Genomic DNA, 19209 nt, shown 5'->3' with positions numbered 1-19209 from the left:
CTGCCCCTGGAAGGGCCCAGGCACCTGGGGGGCCAAGGGGGGCAGGCAGGGAGCCAAAGGCACCTGGGGACCCTGTGGGGACAGCCCCCAGTCCAACACAATCCATCCTCCAACAGCCCCCAGTGCCAGATCCCCCATCTCCTGCTGCCCCTCCCCTCCCAGAGCTTTCCCTGGGGGACACCCCAGAGCTGAGCCCGGCCCCAAACCCAACATGTGGGAGAACAAGGGGAACAAGGGACATGGGATCAGGTGGCTGATTGGCATCTCAGCCACTGCAGACACTGGGGAGCACTGGGCAATGCTGAGCACCTGCAGACAAGGCTGAGGCCTGGGGAATGCCTCACGAGTGACAATTCCCACATCCACACAACCCGATAGCCCTTTCCCTGCAGATGCCAAACCCCACCAAGCTCCATGCCCACAGCACTGTCCCGAGGGGAATATGCCCTGCCCTGCCCCTCATCCTGTCACACCTGCAGCCACCGAGCCCTCCCAGAGCACCTGGGTCATGGCCCTGGCTCTGGGCCCAGGCCAGCACTGGCCCTGAGCAGGATGTGCCCATCCCAGGCACATGGGGAAGTGGGCACCTGTCCCCAGGCAGCCACTCGGAGCTAATTGGGGTAACAGAGGTGCCCTGTGAGGAGGAGGGGTGTTGGTGCCCTGCCAGCCTCTCTGACAAGCCCTGTTTACCCAGGCCCTGAGGCACCAGGAGCACATTCAGACATCTTGGGCTTCCAGGAAGGAAAATCCACACTGAAGTGGTTCCTGAGAGCTGTCCAAGGCTGTGATTCCTGTTTGACATTCCAGGGCATAAGTGAAGGGTTCTGCACATCTCTTTCCCCAGGGACAATGTGCATCCATCAGAGAAGTGTTATGGCCCAGCTGGGAAAACATTTCAGGCCACTGCCTTGATTGTTTGCTCTGGAACTCACCCAAGGAGGCGCAGGGCCCAAGGGGGATGATTTCCCTTGGGGGTTTTGATGCTTTGGGCCTTGGAGGAGACACCTGAGTGTCCCTGTGGGAGATTCTTCACCAGATGGACAAGAGCTGTGATATCATTGGTTTTCTGAGGTCACCTTGGAGAGAAATTGAGGAAGTGTCTGCAAGACCCTAAACAGTGAATGAATGGATGAAGGAGATCCTCACTGTCCTGACCCACTATCCAGCAAAACCACAGCCAAGGGAAGAGGCCTGGTGGAATCAGGGGGGAAGGAGACCTTGTTGAGCCTGGTGCACACTGGGCACTGTGGGGTGATCTCCTGCTGGTGTCCCAGCTGTCAGTGCAAAACCACTGCTCTGATAAGACTGGGTCCTTAAGAAACAAAAGAAGTGTTCAAGCTCAGGGGAGGGGGGGATCTGGTCGCACTTCTCTTCTCTGGCAGTTTCTCTCCCAGGGGGGACATTACATGAGAATTGGGATGCGGTAAAGGACAGGGCTGAGGGCAGCTGCTCCCTCTCTCTCTGGGCTTCACAGGAGGACGCTGGGAGCTGCTGCCTGGGAAAAGGAATTGGTTGCTGCGGGTGGCCAGAGCAGCTTCCCCAGGCAGGCGCTGTCAGGCGCCTGCAGCACCGAAAGCGGCTCCACTTGGGGCTGCCTTGACAACTCCCCCAGCCCAGCAGACGCCTGAGCCCAGATGGTGCAATCAAAGCCTCACCAGAGGGACGAGAGGACTCCTCGCAGAGCAGATCCAGCCGGGTTTATTAAGGGAAAATCCAAGGGCCCAGCTGCAACCCAGGGTAGAAAGATGGAAACAGCAACCCTCTTCATCTTGCCCGAATTATAAATTTGGCCATCACAATTTTGATTGAATTGGGAGTACGATCTTTTCTGGGGCGCCAATTGAGTTTCTTGTTTCCAATTTTTAATTTGGGTAGTGTTTGGGGTGAGGGTAGTAAGCTGGCCAAGGCTGCAGGGGCCCCCTTTGATCTTTGAGGGGATCCCTGCCCACTCCCTGTCACCACAGATGAGAAACACTCCCTTGGGAAGCACTCTGGGAAACGGAGAGGACTTAGATAATGTTTTGGCAGTATAATTGCACCAGTCAACATCATTGTATCTCTTATCATTTGGTGATATATCTTTTCTCACTATCATCTGTGGTTCAGATTTCTCATGCCAATTTTGTTGGGGTGGCTCCTAGAAAAAGTTGACACAAGAAGTCGCTTTGAGGAGCCTGGTAGGTCTAGTTCTTGGAGCTCCTGTGGTGCATGTGGTAAGATCTTCATCCACTCGTCCCAGGTGTTTACCAGGGTGGGCTTCTTACCTGCACAGGCATATTCATTTGGTGACAGGGGGATTCCCACCAGACATGTAGACAGCAGGTCTTTTGCACCTGCCATGGCCATGCAAAAGTTATCCTGCTTGAGAGATTTCCCCAGTGTGACCCATAGGTTTTCTGTTGGTTGTGGCACGACCCATCCAACCGCTGTTTGGATGCACAGGAGCACAGTGACGGTGGCAGCAGCTGTTAAGGTATTTCGGGGTGTCCTGGGAGTGGCCATCTGGTCCTCCAGTGAGTCAGGTATCGACTGTTTGAGCACTGATGGAAACATGAAGTTAGTTAGTTGTCAAGTAAGTTGTCACTGTAATTTTCTTCGTTTTTAGTCAAGTTAGTTAGTTGTCAAGTTAGTTGTCACTGTAATTTTCTTCGTTTTGTCCCTATGGTAGCGAGGGCGAGGGATTGGCAATTGGGGCAGGTGGAGATAATTGCCTTGGCTTGGTCTCTGGAAATCTTAAATTGACCTACTAAAGCTGGAGCATTCTGAGGGAAGAATGCATGGCTTAGACGAGCCTGTTGAAAGACATGTGGTGCAGCGGGGGAAATGTGGGTGGCACTTGCTGCCATTGCTAACAAGTCTGCTCTCCGCTTGCCCTCAGTGATGTATCTTGGCAGCTCTGTGTGCGACCGGACGTGCAGAACGTGATAAGGTTGCTCTCTGTGGGAGATGAACCAAATTAATTCAGAGAGCAAGCTGTAGAATTTTTTATTTTGGACTTCCTTGATCAGGGCGCGCTCTGCCCGCTCTGCTATCCCGGTGACATATGCAGAACCTGTGACTGAATTGAAGGGTGGTTGGAATGTTCGAAACACCCTCACAGCTGCAGCAAGTTCTGCAGTCTGGGGGGAACCTTCAACAACCTGGATATCAGACTCCCACTTCTGGGTGTCCAGGTCCCTCCAGGTGAACACTGACTGGTGAGATTTGCCTGAACCGTCAGTGAACACCATGATAGAGTTTTTGAGTGGAGTTTTATCTGATTTTGGGGCCAAATGCAGTGAATCTTTAAAAAGTCTGTGTTCAGGATAATGACTTGAAATTTTTCTGGGATAGCTGTTGAATGAAATTTGCAGATGTTCATTTGTTTGTAGTAGAGAATCCAATTGTTCCAAAGTATAAGGGAGGTAAATGCACGCCGGATCACAAGCTGCGAGGGTCCGGAGGCGATGTCGGCCTTTAATAATAAGTTTGGCTACAAGTTCTGGTGGGGTGGTAAATGTTTGATGTGGTTGGTGCAGCAGAAAAAGCCACTCGATGATGATGAGTGGGGTTTTTGAAGTATCATCCCACTGAAAGAGCAGCACATGGAAGTTTGGGCACTTACCAAAAATACCGAGGCTGAGGGGAAGGGACCGGTCTGTCCGATGTGCCTGGTGGTGTTTGATGGCGCTGGCGACTCTCTCCAAAGCCTCCCAGGCTCCTGGCGTTAGCGAGCGTGGGGAAGCCAGGTCGCCGTCTCCTCGTAGAAGGTCGAAGAGCGGTGCCAGTTCTTCTGTGGTGAGGCCCAGGAGAGGTCGGATCCACGTGATGACGCCGCAGAGCTGTTGCGTGTCTCTTAATGTCTGGGGGTGCTCGTTGATGGACAGAGTTTGAGGCACGATGGTCCTTCCTGTGATTAAAAACCCGAGGTACTTCCATGGGCTCCATAGCTGGATTTTTTCCTGAGCTATCTGAAACCCCGCACTTTTGACAGCTGCGACAGTTTTGGAAAGTGCTGCGTCTGAGTAAGACTTGGTGGAAGCACAGTTTAGTACGTCATCCATGTAATGTATGTGTGAGACTCTGTCCGAAGTTTCTCTCATCTGCCTCACAATCGTCATTGGGGACCACTGAAGAAAAGCCCCTTGTCTGAAGTTTCTGGCCCTGGTGGAGAAAGTTACATGCCATGGGCCCCGAGACCTGAGCACAGCTGCTGGCATTGCTAAGCTATTGTTCACAGGTGTGTTTGCTGTATGCTACACTGAACCCAATGAAAGGAAGAAGGGGGCCCCTTGCCTTTTTGCAACAATAGCCTTGGAAGTTGTCCCACCTCTCGGCCTGGCTGGACTTCTCCTGAGTTTTGGGTGGTCCCCCACAGAAGACCCCTCACTTGTCTTACAGCCACCGTGACAGACAGACTGAGATGTACAAGGCCTCTCCATCAAAGACCGAGACATGAAATCCCTATGTGAAAAGGCCCCCCCACACTCTTTCCAAGGACTGGGACTGAGACCCCTAACCTGGGGGAGGTGTGTGGGGGAGGCAAGCTAACCAAAGCAAGATGGATGTTGCAGGTGCGAGCAGTGGACCAAGAAGACGATGGCTCTCACCCACTGCAGAGAACATGGACTGTGTGTACCCTTCTCTAAATACCATTTTTTCCCCCAAAAATACAATAGATTACCTTTGATTCAGTTTCATGTTTTACCCCTTCCCCCATCAACAAAAAGAGTATAATAGGAGTTTGGATGAACTGCAACCCTGAGATCTCCCCAGACGTGACCTGGTGAACTCCATTGGCTGGACATCAAAGGACTGTGCCTTTTCTACGTTTGGTAGCTCTATACCTTCCTTTCTCTTCCTCCCTCTTTTTCCCTTTTCCCCAATTCCTCCCCAATGCATTTTCTTGTGGTTATTCAATAAAGGTACATTTGTTTTGATTATCACTGCAGCCCCCTGTACCGTGCCGGTGTTTTTTGCACTCTGAGATCAACCCACAAACCATCACAAAACCCGTTTGTAAGGATGGATTGTGACACTTGCATACATACTATAGAAACCTTCTATCAAACCTTAAAAATTCTCTACAAATTCATTTCCAACATTACTGGGTCTGGCACTGCCCAGATCTGGTGTTTGCTGCCACCTCCAGTGCCCAGATCTGGAAATTCCCTTGTTCTGGCAGAGCCAAGTCCAGCAATTTTCTGGTAAAGAAAGCCAAAATCTGGCAATTTCCCACTGCTGACACTGGCAATGCCAAGATCTGGTGTTTGCTGCCACCGCCCGTACCCCAGTCTGGACATTTATCGGTTCTAACACAGCCCAAGTGCAGCAGTTTTTTGGAAAAAGAAGACAAAACGCAGCAATTTCCTGGTGCCAAGACTGTCACCACCCAGACCTGGTGTTTGATGGCACCACCCATGCCCAGATCTGAACATTTCCCTGTGCCACCACAGCCCAAGTCCAGCAATTGGCTGGCAAAGAAAGCCAAAACCAGGCAAATACCTGGTGCCTACACTACTCCGATCTCGTGTGTGCTGACACCGCCAGTGCCCAGATCCGGAATTTTTCAGATGCCTGCACAGCACAATTCCAGCAGTTTGCTGGCACAGAAAGGTCACATCTGGCAATTTCCCAGTGCTGGCACAACCCAAATGCAGCCATTTTCTGGCAAAGAAAGCCAAAACCCGACAGCTTCCCGGTGCTGCCACCAGCACCACTGTCTCTGTCTCTCTGGGAGCCTCTCAGGAACCCTGGGCCAGTCCCGAGTCGGCAGACACCGGGGGCAGCCCCGACACGGCCGACAGCAGGGAGACACTCTCTGTGCCCCGAGGGTACTGAGGGCACCTGGGCTGGCCGCCTTTGCAGCACAAGAGACACCAGAGACAGCGGTAGAAGATAAAGGGCCGACTCTTAGCAGGGGTTAATCCAAGGTTTTATTCCAGGTGTCCCAAAGGAGCCCCTACACCTCAGGGGCCTCCTGCCGAGAGCCCCGGGAGATGTGCCAAGGTTACATTTAAAGGGAGGTGGAAACCCAAAGTAGAGAACATTTGACTAACCAAGAAGTGACCCTAAGGGATGGGTCCTGGGGGATGGACATTTAGGACAGCGTATGGGGCAAGGCTTGGGGGGCTGACCCCTGGCCTCTGGCTGATCACTCGACATCCTGGACCGAAGCTTCTAGAGGGAGGGGATGGGATGCTGAGTGATTGACAGAGAGCCAGGGTGGGGATTTGGGGATGATCTCAGCAAGGGCAAAGGATTACACAGGGAAAGGGAGGGGGGTACCATCTGGGATGAACCATTTGGGAAAAATATGGGGATTCAAAACCTAAACTATCACAAAGTATTACAATGTATGAAAACACACTACAACACACCACCCAGATCTGGTGCCTGCTGCGCAAGTGCCCAGATCCGGAAATTTCCCAGTGCTGGCACAGCCCAAGTCCAGCAATTTGCTGGCACAGAAAACCAAAATCCGGCAATTTCCTGATACCAATACAGGCGCCCAGACCTGGTGTTTGCTGCCACTGCCAGTGCTCACATCTGGATATTTCCCCGTTCTGGCAGAGCCAAGTCCAGCAGTTTTCTGGCAAAGAAAGCCAAAATCTGGCAATTCCCTGCTACCGTCATTGGCAATGCCAAGATCCGGTGTTTGCTGGCACCACCAGTGCCCAGATGCGGGAATTTCCCGGTGCCGGCACAGCCCGAGTCGAGGAATTTTCTGGTAAAGAAAGCCAAAACCTTGCAAACACCTGGTGCAGGCCCCACCCAGATCTGGTGTTTGCTGGCACTGCCAGTGCTCAGATCCAGCAGTTTCCCAGGGGCAGCACAGCCCAAGTCCAGCAGTTTGCTGGCACAGAAAGACAAAACCCAGCAATTTTCTGGTGTCAGCACCGGCACCACCCAGATCTGCGGTGAGCTGGCACCGCCAGTGCCCAGATCTGGCAATTTCCCTGTGCCAGCACAGCCCAAATGCAGCAATTGTCTGGCAAAGAAAGCCAAAACCAGGCTCCACCCAGATCTGGTGTGTTGGGGTTGGTTTAAAAGAAGAAGGAGACCTTGGCTTAAGGCCATGGGAAAACCCTCTTTAGTTGGGGTCAGCAGGAGCTCCCGCCCATAATCCTCTTGTTCAGTTATGCAGATTGTTACTAGAAAGTTCTGAGTTCTCTTTGCTACCATTGGTTACATTTTACTGCAAAAATTGTAATATTCATAATCCTTCCTTCCTCTTGGATCCTTCCCTCAGATCCCACCTTAACCCCTCCCCATATATAAATGTATAAATATCCCTGCAGGACCCTGGGCCCAGGCTTTTTTCTGCTTTGCTCTGTGTACTGTGCACGCCGTCCTGTTTGTTGTGTTTGCCTGCATTAAAGTTCTGTTTCCAGACAAGCAGATGAAAGCAGTCTCTGTCTGTAAAGTGGCCAGAGCTGGTTCTCAGGGAAACCACTGGCCAATGGTCCGGACGAGGACCAGAAGATTTCACTGGTGTTTGCTGGCACCGCCAGTGCCCAGAGCTGGAAATTTCCCTAATCTGACACAGCCCAAGTGCAGCAATTTGCTGGCACAGAAATCCAAAACCCGGCCACTTTCTGCTACTGGCTCTGGCACTGCCCACATCTTGTTTTTGCTGTGCCAGTACCCAGATTTGGAAATTTCCCGGTGCCAGCAGAGCCCAAATCCGGCAGATTTCTGTCGCTGCCAACGACACCACCCAGATCTGGTGTTTGCTGGCAGCGCCAGCACCCAGATCTGAAAACTTCCTGGTGCCAGCACAGCCCAAGTCCAGTGATTTGCTGGCACAGAAAGCCAAAAGTTGGAAATTTGCAGGTTCTGGCTCCAGCACCATCCAGATCTGGTGTTTGCTGGGACTGACAGTGCCCAGATTTGGAAATTTCCCGGTGCCTTCACAGCCCAGGTCCAGCAATTTGGTTTTAGCTAGCTTAGGCAGAGAAGTTCCCGGGACTGGGACTTTCCTTTTTCTTGGAACTGTTTAAACCTGCTCTGGACTGAAAACCCAGAAAAACACCAGAAGCTCACACCTGTGGCCCACTGAGGTCTGGGACGCTGCATTCCAGCACCAGAGGGACTTAGAAGAGACCGAGTGAGCCAACTACAACCCACAAAAAGCACCTTCTGAATTTGCCATCCCTTCAGCACTGTCAGAGGTTTTATTTAATATTATTCATTTTTCATGCTGGTGAATACTTTACTTGATAAACAAACTGGGGTTTTATTACTTTTCCCAAGGGAAGTCTTTTTCTGAACTAGTAGGGGGAGAGGCCACTGGAACTTGATTTCTAGATGGACCCCTTTTGGAGGCTTCCTCCCAAAATTTGCCATAAACCAGCACAAACAGTCACAATGGAAACTTCACCAGTGGCACAACACCCCAGCCCACCAGGAAAAGAAAGGACACGTAAAGTTCTCCAAACAGTTGTCCTGCTTTGCTGCAAAAGTCCTGCTGCAGACACTGTGCAGTGTGGAAAGCCAAGAGAAGCTGCAGCTGGTGGCAAAGCTTGGGACAGAAGCTTGACCTTGTTCTCCAGGAGAGATTCTTGGCAAGAGCAGACAGGAGAAGATTCCTGGAAAACTGAAACAGCTTTCCAGAAGAGAAATGTAAATGAAAGAAACAATCCAAGATGTTTTCCTCTATTTATTTCTATGCTCCCCTTTTCCATGGGGCACTACTTCTCCATCCCAGTAATTCCAGATGCACTGTACCTCTAAGATCAGTGGCTTAGTGATTTTTAGACACTCTAAAATACCATGAGCCACACAGAGTTTTGCTTCCCCTGTTTTTACTGGAAGGCAACACTGGAGATGTAAGTGCAGTGCTGGGCTCAGGTAGGAATCCTAGCCCAAGGGAAGGTGTCCCGCCAGTGTTTGCCCCTCAGCCAGGCCAATGCAGAGCAGCAAGCGAGGGGATTGCTGTGCCAGTGTGCAGGAGTCAGGGCTCTGCACCTGGGCTCAAGGCTGCAAAGTTCCCGTGTTTGGACAGACTCAGGGGCTGTGCCCGGGGCGCGCGGGGCTCGAACGTGGGGCTCGTGGGGCGAGCGGGGAACGGACACGGGGACGAACGGCCCCGGTGCTTCAGTTGCAGCGGCGGCAGCGGCGGCAGCAGCAGCGGCGGCAACAGCGGCAGAAGCAGCAAAGCAGATACTCGATAAGGATCTTTCTCTCTTTCTTTCTCTGTCTCTCTTTCTTGGTCTTTTTCTCTTTCTTTCTCTGAGTCTCCCTTTCCCGCCGTCGGGCACCCTTCTCCCGGGGTCCCTTGCCCGGCGTCCCTCTCCTCTCCCCGCCTCCCTCTCCTGTCCCCGCCTCCCTCTCCCCCTGCCGGGCCGGGCCATGCCCCCGGCCCGCCCCCGGCCCCGGGCGGGGCTGCCCCGTGCCCGGCCCCGCCCGTCCCGCCGCGGTCTCGCCTCCGCCCGGCTCTGGCCCTACTGGCGGTGGCGCTGCTGGGCGGGCATCAGTGCCGTGTGCGGGGGCGGCATCGCCGCCCTTCGCCTCCGCCTGGCCCGAGCCCGGCCCCGGCCCCGAGGCAGGCTCCAGCCCCGAGCCCGGCCCCGGCCCCGGCTCCTCCCGGGGCCCGCGGAGGACACAGGCGGCGCGGCGGCTGCCGCCGCCTCCGCTGCGGCTTCCCCGGCCCGAGCTCCGCCGCTCGGCAGCGCGGCCGCCGGCCCCGAGCCTCCCGTGCCGCGTTGCGAGGAGCGAAGGCCTGGGCATGGCCGGCCCGGGGCGGCTGAGGGGCGCTCGGGGGCCGTTGCTGGCCCCGGGCCGAGCGCTGACAGCCGCGTCCCTCCCGCAGGGACGGCGCACGAGGCCCTGCAGGAGCGCTACCGCCTGGGTTCGCTGCTGGGGCGCGGAGGATTCGGCAGCGTCTTCGCGGCCACGCGGCTCTCGGACGGCGCCCCGGTGAGCGGCGGGGCCGGCGGCGGGCGCAGGAGGAGGGGGCGGAGGAGGAGGAGGAGAAGGAGGATGGGGCTGGGCAGGGCGGGCGGCGAGCTGAGCCCGCTGCTGTCCTTGGCTTGCAGGTGGCCATCAAGAGGGTGCCACGGAAGCGCGTCCGGCACTGGGGCGAGCTGGTGAGTGAGCGAGGCCAGCGGCAGCAGCCGGGGCTGCCGGGCGGGGATGAGCCGAGGCCCGGCACGGTGGAAGCCGCCAGGACGCCTCGAGGGGGAGCGGGCGTGGGCGCAGCGCAGGGCGCAGAGCATCCCGGGCTGGCTCAGGGCTTCCCCAGGCCTGGCACGGCATCGGCCCCACTGAGGGCATCGTGCTCCTCCCGCAGCCCGACGGCAGCAGGGCCCCGCTGGAGATCGTGCTGCAGGCCAAGGTGTCCACTGGCTTCCCCGGTGTGGTGCAGCTCCTGGAGTGGTTTGAGCTGCCCAACGACATCGTGATGGTGATGGAGCGGCCAGAGCGGTGTCAGGACCTGCATCGTGTCATTCGGGCACGGCGGTTCGTGCCCGAGGAGGTGGCACGGGAGCTGTTCCGCCAGGTGCTGGAGGCCGTGCGGCACTGCACCAGCTGCGGGGTCCTGCACCGCGACATCAAGCCAGAGAACATCGTGCTTGACCTGGCCACCGGGCAGGCCAAATTGATCGACTTTGGCTGTGGCACCTACCTGCAAGACACAGCCTACACCCACTTTGCAGGTGAGCCCACGTAAGGGTGTACTCCTGGTCCCGGGATCTCATGGCCCAACATCTCCCAGCCCAAGCTGGCTGTGGCAGCGGGGATTCTCCCTTTTGCTGCCAGTCAGGGGACTGAGTCTTCAGCTGAGTTGCTTTAGTGCGGGGCTGGGTGGGGAGCCATCTTCCAGCCCTGCTGGCAGCCTTTGCCAGCCACTCTGCCCAGGACTGGGGCTGGGCTGGGGCAACCAGCCCGAGCAAAACCCCCGTGGGTGGGGGTAGCAGAGAGGGGGGCGGAACCTGTGCCCCAGCCAGTTTGGTGTGCAGGCAAGAGGAAGGGCTTGCACTGCTCCACTCGCCCTGTTTGCCTTGGCTTCCTAATATTTTTGGGGCAATGCAGGCAGGGAGGATAAGGGCATGTTTTCCCCAGCACAGAGAGGGTTTTTCCTTTGCTTGTCATGGTCAGGCTTAGCCAGGGCTTCCTCTGCCCTCTTCTGACACCAGTGGCTTCTTTTCCAAGCCTACGTTTGTGCACAAGTCCCAGGTGCTGGCGAGAGGGCAGTGGTCACCCTGTGTGCCACTGATGCAGCCCCCGCAGGCCCAGGGATGCTGGGGCCAGGCTCTGGGAGCAGCAGCATCCCCCTGCTGAACTCCATCTGTATTCCATAGGAACACCGTCCTACAGCCCCCCGGAATGGACCCACTTTGGCTGGTACCATGGCGAGGCAGCAACGATCTGGTCCCTGGGCATCCTGCTGCACCAGATGGTCTGCGGGGAGCACCCTTTCAGGAGGGGCCGGAACCTCAGCTGGGGCCAGCTCCCGCTGCCACAAGGGCTCTCTCAAGGTGGATCCTCTTCTCTGGGCACGGGGGGAATCCCAGTGCTGGGAGCCAGCAGCGGGCTCGTGAGCATCCCGCTCTGGCAGCTGCTGAGGAGGTGGCACATGTCCTGCTCTCCTCCAAAACAGGGAATTGATGGGAAAGTTTAGGCCCAGCCCTGAGCGCATCCAGCAAGGCCTGGGCATGGCAATAGTGGGGCAAAGCAGACAGGAGCCTTCTCTGGCTGACCGGCAGTTTCTGCTTTCTCTGCCCAGAGTGCAAAGATCTGATCAGGTGGTGTTTATCCGTGAACTCCTTGGAAAGACCCACATTAGAAGACCTGTTCTGTGATCCTTGGGTGCAGGATATTCCTCGGCCCTAGAAGAAGGGAGAGAGCCACAGGCACACTTTGATCCAGGGCCCTGGTAAGTTGCAGCTCCACACATGCCTTGGCAATCAGAAGCAAAGGAACCCAGACCTTTTTGTGCTGCCTGTGTCACTGCACAGGGTCATGGGATGGGCACACGCAGCCCTTGTGCTGCAGCTGAGCTGCTCTGCCCAGCACTGGTGGCCGCCATCCAAGCTGGTTTTGCTTGTGCTGGTTCCCTGACAGCTGGGGCCCTGGGCAGAGCCCTGAGAGCCTGGTCTCCCCCCAGGGAAGGAGAAGGAGCCCCTGGAGAAGCTGTACCGGGTGGGGATGCTGCTGCTGCTGCTGCTGCTGCTGCTGCTGCTTCTGCTGCTGCTGCTGCTGCTGCTGCTGCTGGAGACAGCCAGGATGGCACCAAGGATGAGAAGCTCTTCCTCAGCCTGGCCACTGGAGGCTGAAGGTGATGGACTTTGATTCTGGCACCTTCTTCAAAGCCAGACTCCACAGGGAATTTGCAGGTGAGTCCCCACCCGGGGAAATGCTGCCAGATTTGGGCATGGCCCAGCCTGGCTGGGAAGCAAAGGTTCCCCCTTTGCTGGGGCAGATGCAACTCATTCTTCAGTCGCTGCCCAGCTGCTTTTGGCAGGGCTGGGGCATGGGCTGGGCTGGGTACGAAATGGGAGTGGGCTCCTGGCCCTGCCAACAGCCCCCAGCAGCCACCGTGGCCTGGGCCTGGGCTGGGGCTGGGGCAGCCAGCCCGACACAAGCAAAGCCCCATGGTGGGAGCAGAGGTGGGACTCCAGAAGCTGTGCAGGGGCTGCTTTGCTCTGCAGGCAAGGAAGGGCTGGGCTGCTGCACTGCCCTTGTTTGCTTTGGGATCACCGTGATTTTGGGGGGCAGTGCAGGGTGGAAGTGAGAAAGTGTGGGCTTCCCTCAGCCATGTCTGGGTTTTTCCCTACCATGTAGGAGTTGGGCCTTCCTCAAGGCCCTGAGAGAGATAAGATTTTTTCCCGTTTTTCTTGTTTTCCCTTTTTCCCTCTAATCTCTTTTCAAGAATGTGTTGTTTGTTTTTCCAGAGGAAGCGTTCCAGGTGGTCCAGTGTGGATGGGGAAGTGCTTGGGAGCAGCTGTGGCGTGGATGGGCGGTGGCCTTGGAGAAGGCTGAGGCCATGGTTTGGGAGCAGCTTTTCTTGCAGCCGTGGCTGGCGTGAGGTGGGTCCCTGTGTGCTTGGCAGGGTGGGATCAGAGCTTTTGGGAGATGGCAGCGAGCACAGGAGCATCCTGCTCTGGGCAGCTGCTGAGGGCTGGATGTGCCGTGGCTGGCTGCAGGCTGGGCACATGTCCTGCCCTCCTGCTCTGCTGCCAAAGGCAGCAGGGATGGGCAGCTCTGGGCACAGCTCTGGGCACAGCCAGCACGGCCTGGGCACCGCAGGCCTTGGCACAAGGGCACAGGAGCCCTCAGCTGACGGGCACTTTCTGCTTTCTCTCCTTGCAGCCGGGCTCTGCGGCTGCTGAGGCTGCTCTGGGCTCTGCCAGGGCTCTGCTGGGCTCAGCCCTGGGCCCAGCTGGGCTGGCTCTGCCCTCCCATTGCTCTGACAGCTTTGCATCAGACGAGCCCCTTGCGAGCACAGCGCCTGAGCTTTCTGCTTTGGCAGCTGAGTGAGACTCTGCTGCAGGCCCAGAGATTGCAGCTGGGGACACACATCCAATTGGCAAGAACCCAAACCCTCCACAGTCCCAGCTGAACGCCTGGATCTGCACAGGGTGTTTGTCTGTCCCATTCTTCCTTCTTGATTGGCTGGAATTGTGCAATTGCACTTTCTTCCTCCTCTAGAAGTGCCTGAGTGGGCCAAAGCTGGCGACTGGGCCGTGTTCCTGAGGCAGTGCAGTCTGGAGCTGATGGATGGAGAATTGCCCTTCTGCACTGCCAAACCAGAGCAAAAAGCCCTAAGTGGCACTTTGTGTCTCTAAGAAATCCCTGACAGTTTCAAAGGGAATGTGCAGCTCCTTGCCAGGCTGAGAAGGAAGGGCATCTTCTCAAGGATTTGGGCTTTGACAGAGTTTCCATTCCCAGTCCTGCTTGGAGCGGGAAGGGCACAAAGCAATTTCCTCTTGCTTTGAGCACAATTTCAAATGGCAATGTTGGAAACAAAGCCCAGAATCTTTTCAAAGGCTGCTGAGGTCAGTAAGATCCACGCCATCAGCACATTTACAATGTAAATAACTGAGTTCCCCTTTAAAAAAGATCATTTACCTCTTAATGCAAAGTTTCAGAAGTTTTTCACTAACACTTGGGTTTTGTTTTCATCTTTCACATTTTATATAGTTTTTTTTCTTTTTCCTTTTTTTCCTTTAAATAGAAAACATGTCCTACAGAAGGAATGTCCTTTGCTCCTGGTTCCTGTGTGGAGCAGCTCCCTTGCTGCTGGCTGAGCTGCTCAGGCAGAGCCCGGCAGCTCCTGGCCCTGCAGGGCTGAGGCTTTTCCCCGTTGCTGGGCACAGACTGATGGAGCAGCACTGCTGAACACGGGCACACACAGAGGGCCCAGCAGCAGCTGCCTTTGGCCACCTGAGGCTCCAAGGCCCAACCTCTGAGCAGGCAGGGCTGGAAGAGACTGGCAGCATCTGATCCCTGACTCTGGGCCAGGGCTGCACAAATGGCCCCACAGCAGCAGCAGCAGCAGCAGAAGCAGCAGCAGCAGCAGCAGCAGATGGAGCTGACTTTCAGCACAGCCCCTGGCCCTGTTCACTCCCGTGTGCAGCGGTGTCACAGCAGCCTGAGGCACCTGGGAGCCCCCAGTGCCAGCAGGGACTTGAGATGGCAGCCCTGGGCTCCTGGAGGCTGTGCAAGGAACGCAGCTGGGCACTCCCTGTCCATGGGGAGCTTGCAGATGGAAAAGGCTGCTGTGCCCAGGCAGCTCCAAGGGCACAGAAAGGAGGCTCTGGAGCACTGGATCTGTGCCAGTGCCACAGTCCTGGGCAGCAGCCAGCCAGCCCTGGGGGAACAGAGGGCACAGCAAGAGGGACAGAAGCAGGCAAGGGCAGAGACTGGGAAGAGCCAGGCCCGCAAGCAGGAACAGCTGCTCCATTGCACTCTTGGAGAAAGCTCCTGGCTGCTTCAAAGCGCTGAAAGGCGTGAAGGGCAGAGAGGAGGCCACAGCAAACAATGCTCCTGTTTGCACAGCCTCCCCTCTGCGTGTCCCAGAAGGAATTGGATGGACTGGATTCGTCTCTCCGAGTGCTCTCGTTCAGCATGAGCAGCTCAGCACCAGGAGCTGAAGGAGCTGAAGCCTCAGGCCACAGGAGCTGGGCATGAGGGAACTTCTGGAGCAAAGTAATGCTGCTGAAATAGCCCCAGCTGAATGCAGCGGATATCATCATGGAATCACAGAATCCTTTCTGTTGGAAAAGCCCTCTGAGCTCACCCAGTGCAGCCGCTCAGCCAGCAGTGCCAAGCCCAGCACTAAAGCACGTCCCTGAAGTGCCAAGGCCTGGACAGCAGCCCTGAGTGAGGCCTGGACAGCAGGCCCTGAGCCCAAGGTGGCCTCTGGAGGAACCTTCCAAGCAAAGGTTATCTTTGTATCTGCTCCCTGCTGAGATCTGCATGGTCATTAGCACTGTGATAGATGTAGCCACTCCTTAGTGAAACATGGATGGACCTTTGTGTATTTAGAAGCCAGAGAAGGCCATGAAATCTGACATCTGGCCTTGTGTGGGGCTGAAGGATCAAAGTCAGCTGCCTTGGCTCCTCCTTGAGGCCTGGCCAGGCTTTGGGAGGGAGCCAAGAGGAGGATGAAAGCAGATGTTGGCACACTAGCAGTGCTGTCAGTTTGTTCATGCAGCACTGTCAGAGCTGGGCCCTCTCCCAGCGGGCTTGGAGCCTCAGCTGGGGCTGGAGGCACCTGCAGGAATTGCCAGTGCCCAGGAGTGGCTCTGCAGCCCTTGGCTGTGACAGCTTCCCCAGCTGCTGTGTGCATCTGGGGCATGGGAAAGGCTGAGGGGAAATGCTGCTGCATCTTTCTTAATCACTGCAGGCAATCTTTGGTGGGGATGATTGGGTGCATTGCTGAGCTGCTCCTTTTGTGATTCTTTGCTGCTCTGAACTGCAGGAAATGACACTGATTCCTTCAGTTGGAGTCTGTGTCTTTGGTGCTGACTTTGGCCACTGGTCAAACCAAACTGGCCCAGTCTGGCCAGATCCCAACCAAATGTCACTTGTTCAATGTCAATGTGAGGCATCAGTGCCATCAGAAATTCCCAGATGGGAAGCCCTTCCCTGGAGTTCCCTGGCTCTGGAGTGGGCTGAGGTGGGAGCCCCGTGGGAGCAGTGGGGCAGTCGGGTAAAAGAAGCTGCAGCCCTGGATGTCTTCAAATGCATCCAAAAACTGCACATGGAAAAGGAAAAGGACTTGTGGGTTCGGGCAGACAAAGATGAATTTGTTAAGAGTCCAATGGAAACAGCACCTTCAGAAGGAACAATTATTGTTGGAATGCTCCCACATGGAGCAAGAGAAGAAGGTTTTAATCTTGAGCTCAGCTGCATTTGTGCCAGTGAAATATCAATATAAAAAATAACTATATGTATTTATTGTATAATAAGACCTCAATATATATATATAGTTGTACATTTATATATATATATACATTGTATATATATGTCTGTATCTATCTGTCTATATGTATATTAATATGTATATCTACATCTGAAATAATAATAATGTGAAATAGTGCTGACAATACTAATTTGGTAGCTTTGGCTGCTCAGGGATGTAACTCTAAATACCCTACAGAACAGGATTGGCCAGGACCCTCATGTCAGTGGTCAACTTTGTGAGATTGTATACAATGTAAAAAGGAGGAAGGGATGAAATTGGCTATTTTCCCAGGGTTTGCTGATACTGTGATGCAGAGTGCTTTGTCTGTTGCTGTGAAAAATACAGGGATGAAGCCTGCAGGGTTTTTCATGTCCCAGACTATGCACAAGCTGCAGGATTGGTTGAACGGGTGAAGGGGTTGTTAAAAGAGCAGTTGATAAAATGAGGAGATGGGAACCTTTGCCCATGGAGAACCCATCTCCCAGATGTGCTCCATGCCCTGAACAATGGCCCACGGGGGAAATGGAAACCCCCTGGCTGTGCACGGCTGCCCCCAATTTGCAAATCCAACCATGGGCAGTGAGACTTGGACTGCCTGGGAAATTGTTCTGGCTGTGATGGCCCCTGGCAGGGCCAGCCCAGAGGCTGCAGGCCTGGGCCTTCATGCATTGGAATTCATGAGGATGAATTCAAAGCAAATGAGAGCCATCAGTACTGAAACAGGAATTCAGATTCCTCCAGGACACTTTGCTTTGGTAACTGCTCCCTTGGAGCTTGGCCTTGCAAAGTGTTCATGTCATGGCAGGAGGAATTGATGCAGAATATGCAGGAGAAATGACAGTAATTCTGTGAAACAATAGTGACCAGGATTGGATTATTCAACCCCATGACAGGGTAGCACAATTATTGATATTGCAATTTTAGGAACGATTGTGAAAAAAGGAGCTCCAGCTGCAATCACCACCGTTTGTGGAGATAAAGGGTTTGGATGCAGCAGTCCTAATAATGGAGCCAGAGTGTGGGTCCCGAGGCCAAATGGCCCTCCCGAGGCAGCTGAAGGAGCAGCTCCTGGGAAAGACAACTCTGAGTCCTGAAAGCTGGGCAGGAGCAATGGGAATGTGTCCCTGCAGCCAAGGATTGTGTGTGAGAACAAGTAGATCTGACAGGATATTGTTTTACACATGCTGCCAGACCAAATCTCCCTGTTTGCCCCAAGGGCCCCTTTGGCAAATGCTCTGATCCACGGGGCTCCATGGGAAGGCTGCTGTGACACTGAGGGACTTGCACAGGAATTGCATCCAGGAGCCTGGGAGCCCCTCAGGGACTGGGACCCGGCCCCTTCCAGCCAGAGGGGAAAGGGCCCCCCAAGCCTTGTTAGCCCCAGACAACATGGTAAAGCTGAACAGCAAAGGGCCTGGGGGCATTATTCTGGAATTAAAAAGGTGCCAGCTCCATGGACAACAGAATTCTTGTTCCTATCTCCAAGGAGATTGAGAAAAAAGAATGAAGAATGGTGTCACTGAAGTACTACTGATGTCTGTTAGGTGTACCTTGATAGTCAGCCAGAATCTTTGTCTGCCACAAACACCTCTAGTGTTTGACCAAGGGGTTAGTCATCAAAATGTAATGATGAGTTCTGATGGATTGCTGAGCTTCTTTTGTAATTCTTTGCTAATGATGATGTGCTTTGCTGAGCTTATCCTTTTGTAATGCTTTGCAGCTGTGCATGATATAAATGCCACAATTCCTTCAGTTGGTGTCTGTGTCTTTGGTAGTGACCCTGCCCGCTGGTGAAACAGGGCCCCCTCTTGCCTAAGTGTTAGCTGGGAAGGCAAAAAGCCTCCCTCCAAAATTCCCCCCTTGCTCCTTGTTCCCCCCTTCATAGCCTGAGCATGATGTGCTCTGGTCTGGGCTGTGCCCGGGGTCAGCTGGGGTCACCTGTCCTGGCTGTGTCCCCTGCCAAGCTCCCCCGCAGCCCCAGCCCCTCCCCAGCGTGGCTGGACGAGGGGCAGGACAGGCCTTGGCTGTGCTGCAGCTCAGCAAGAACAAAACCATCTCTGCGTGCTCAGCGCTGTGCTCAGCACCCGGCCCAGCAGTGTCTCAGTGCCAGGGGCTGTGCCCTCAGTGCCTGCCAGGGCTTTCCATGGCAACTGCCAGGCCAGGTGCCCCAGGTGTCCCCCCCAGTGCCGGTTGCCATGGAAACAGTGCCCAGCCCTGCCCCTTTCTGTCTGGCTGACCTGGCCTTTGGCCCTGGCAGTGCCCTTGGCTGCTGGTTCCTGGTGCCCGAGCGGCCAGCGCGGCACAGGGCAGGTGGCCATGGCACAGCCCCAGCAAGGGATCCCCTCTGGCTCTGGGCACTGACACCAGCCCTGAGCAAGGGGCCCAGGGCAGCTTTCCATGCCCACCAACCATCACAATGCTTTTGCCCAGAAAAAGGTACTTGGACATCCGTAACTCTTTGTTCTTATTGTCTCGGATTCTCCTAAATCCTAATTGTCCTAATTTTTATTACTTTAATTATATTACTGTTTTATAAAACAATTTAATTGTTTTATAGCAATTTTTTAAAAGTTTAAAAACAAGTGATTGGTGTTTTTCACACAGTGCCCAACACACAACATCCCATGTACTGATGTTTCTGGGGGAGCCATTTACAACACCAGGGGCTTACAGGATGTGAAAAACGCCAATCACTTGTTTTTTAAATTTTTAAAAGTTTCATAGTAATAAAATGGTTAGAAAAAGAGCAATATAATTCGAGTAATAATAACTTGGAAAATTTGGATTAGGACAATATGAGACAATACAAACAA

This window comes from Agelaius tricolor, unplaced genomic scaffold (assembly GCF_023055355.1).
Source record: "Agelaius tricolor isolate 1412-34295 unplaced genomic scaffold, bAgeTri1.0.p SCAF_50, whole genome shotgun sequence".
Lineage (NCBI taxonomy): Eukaryota > Metazoa > Chordata > Aves > Passeriformes > Icteridae > Agelaius > Agelaius tricolor.
This window is presented reverse-complemented; position numbering follows the sequence as displayed.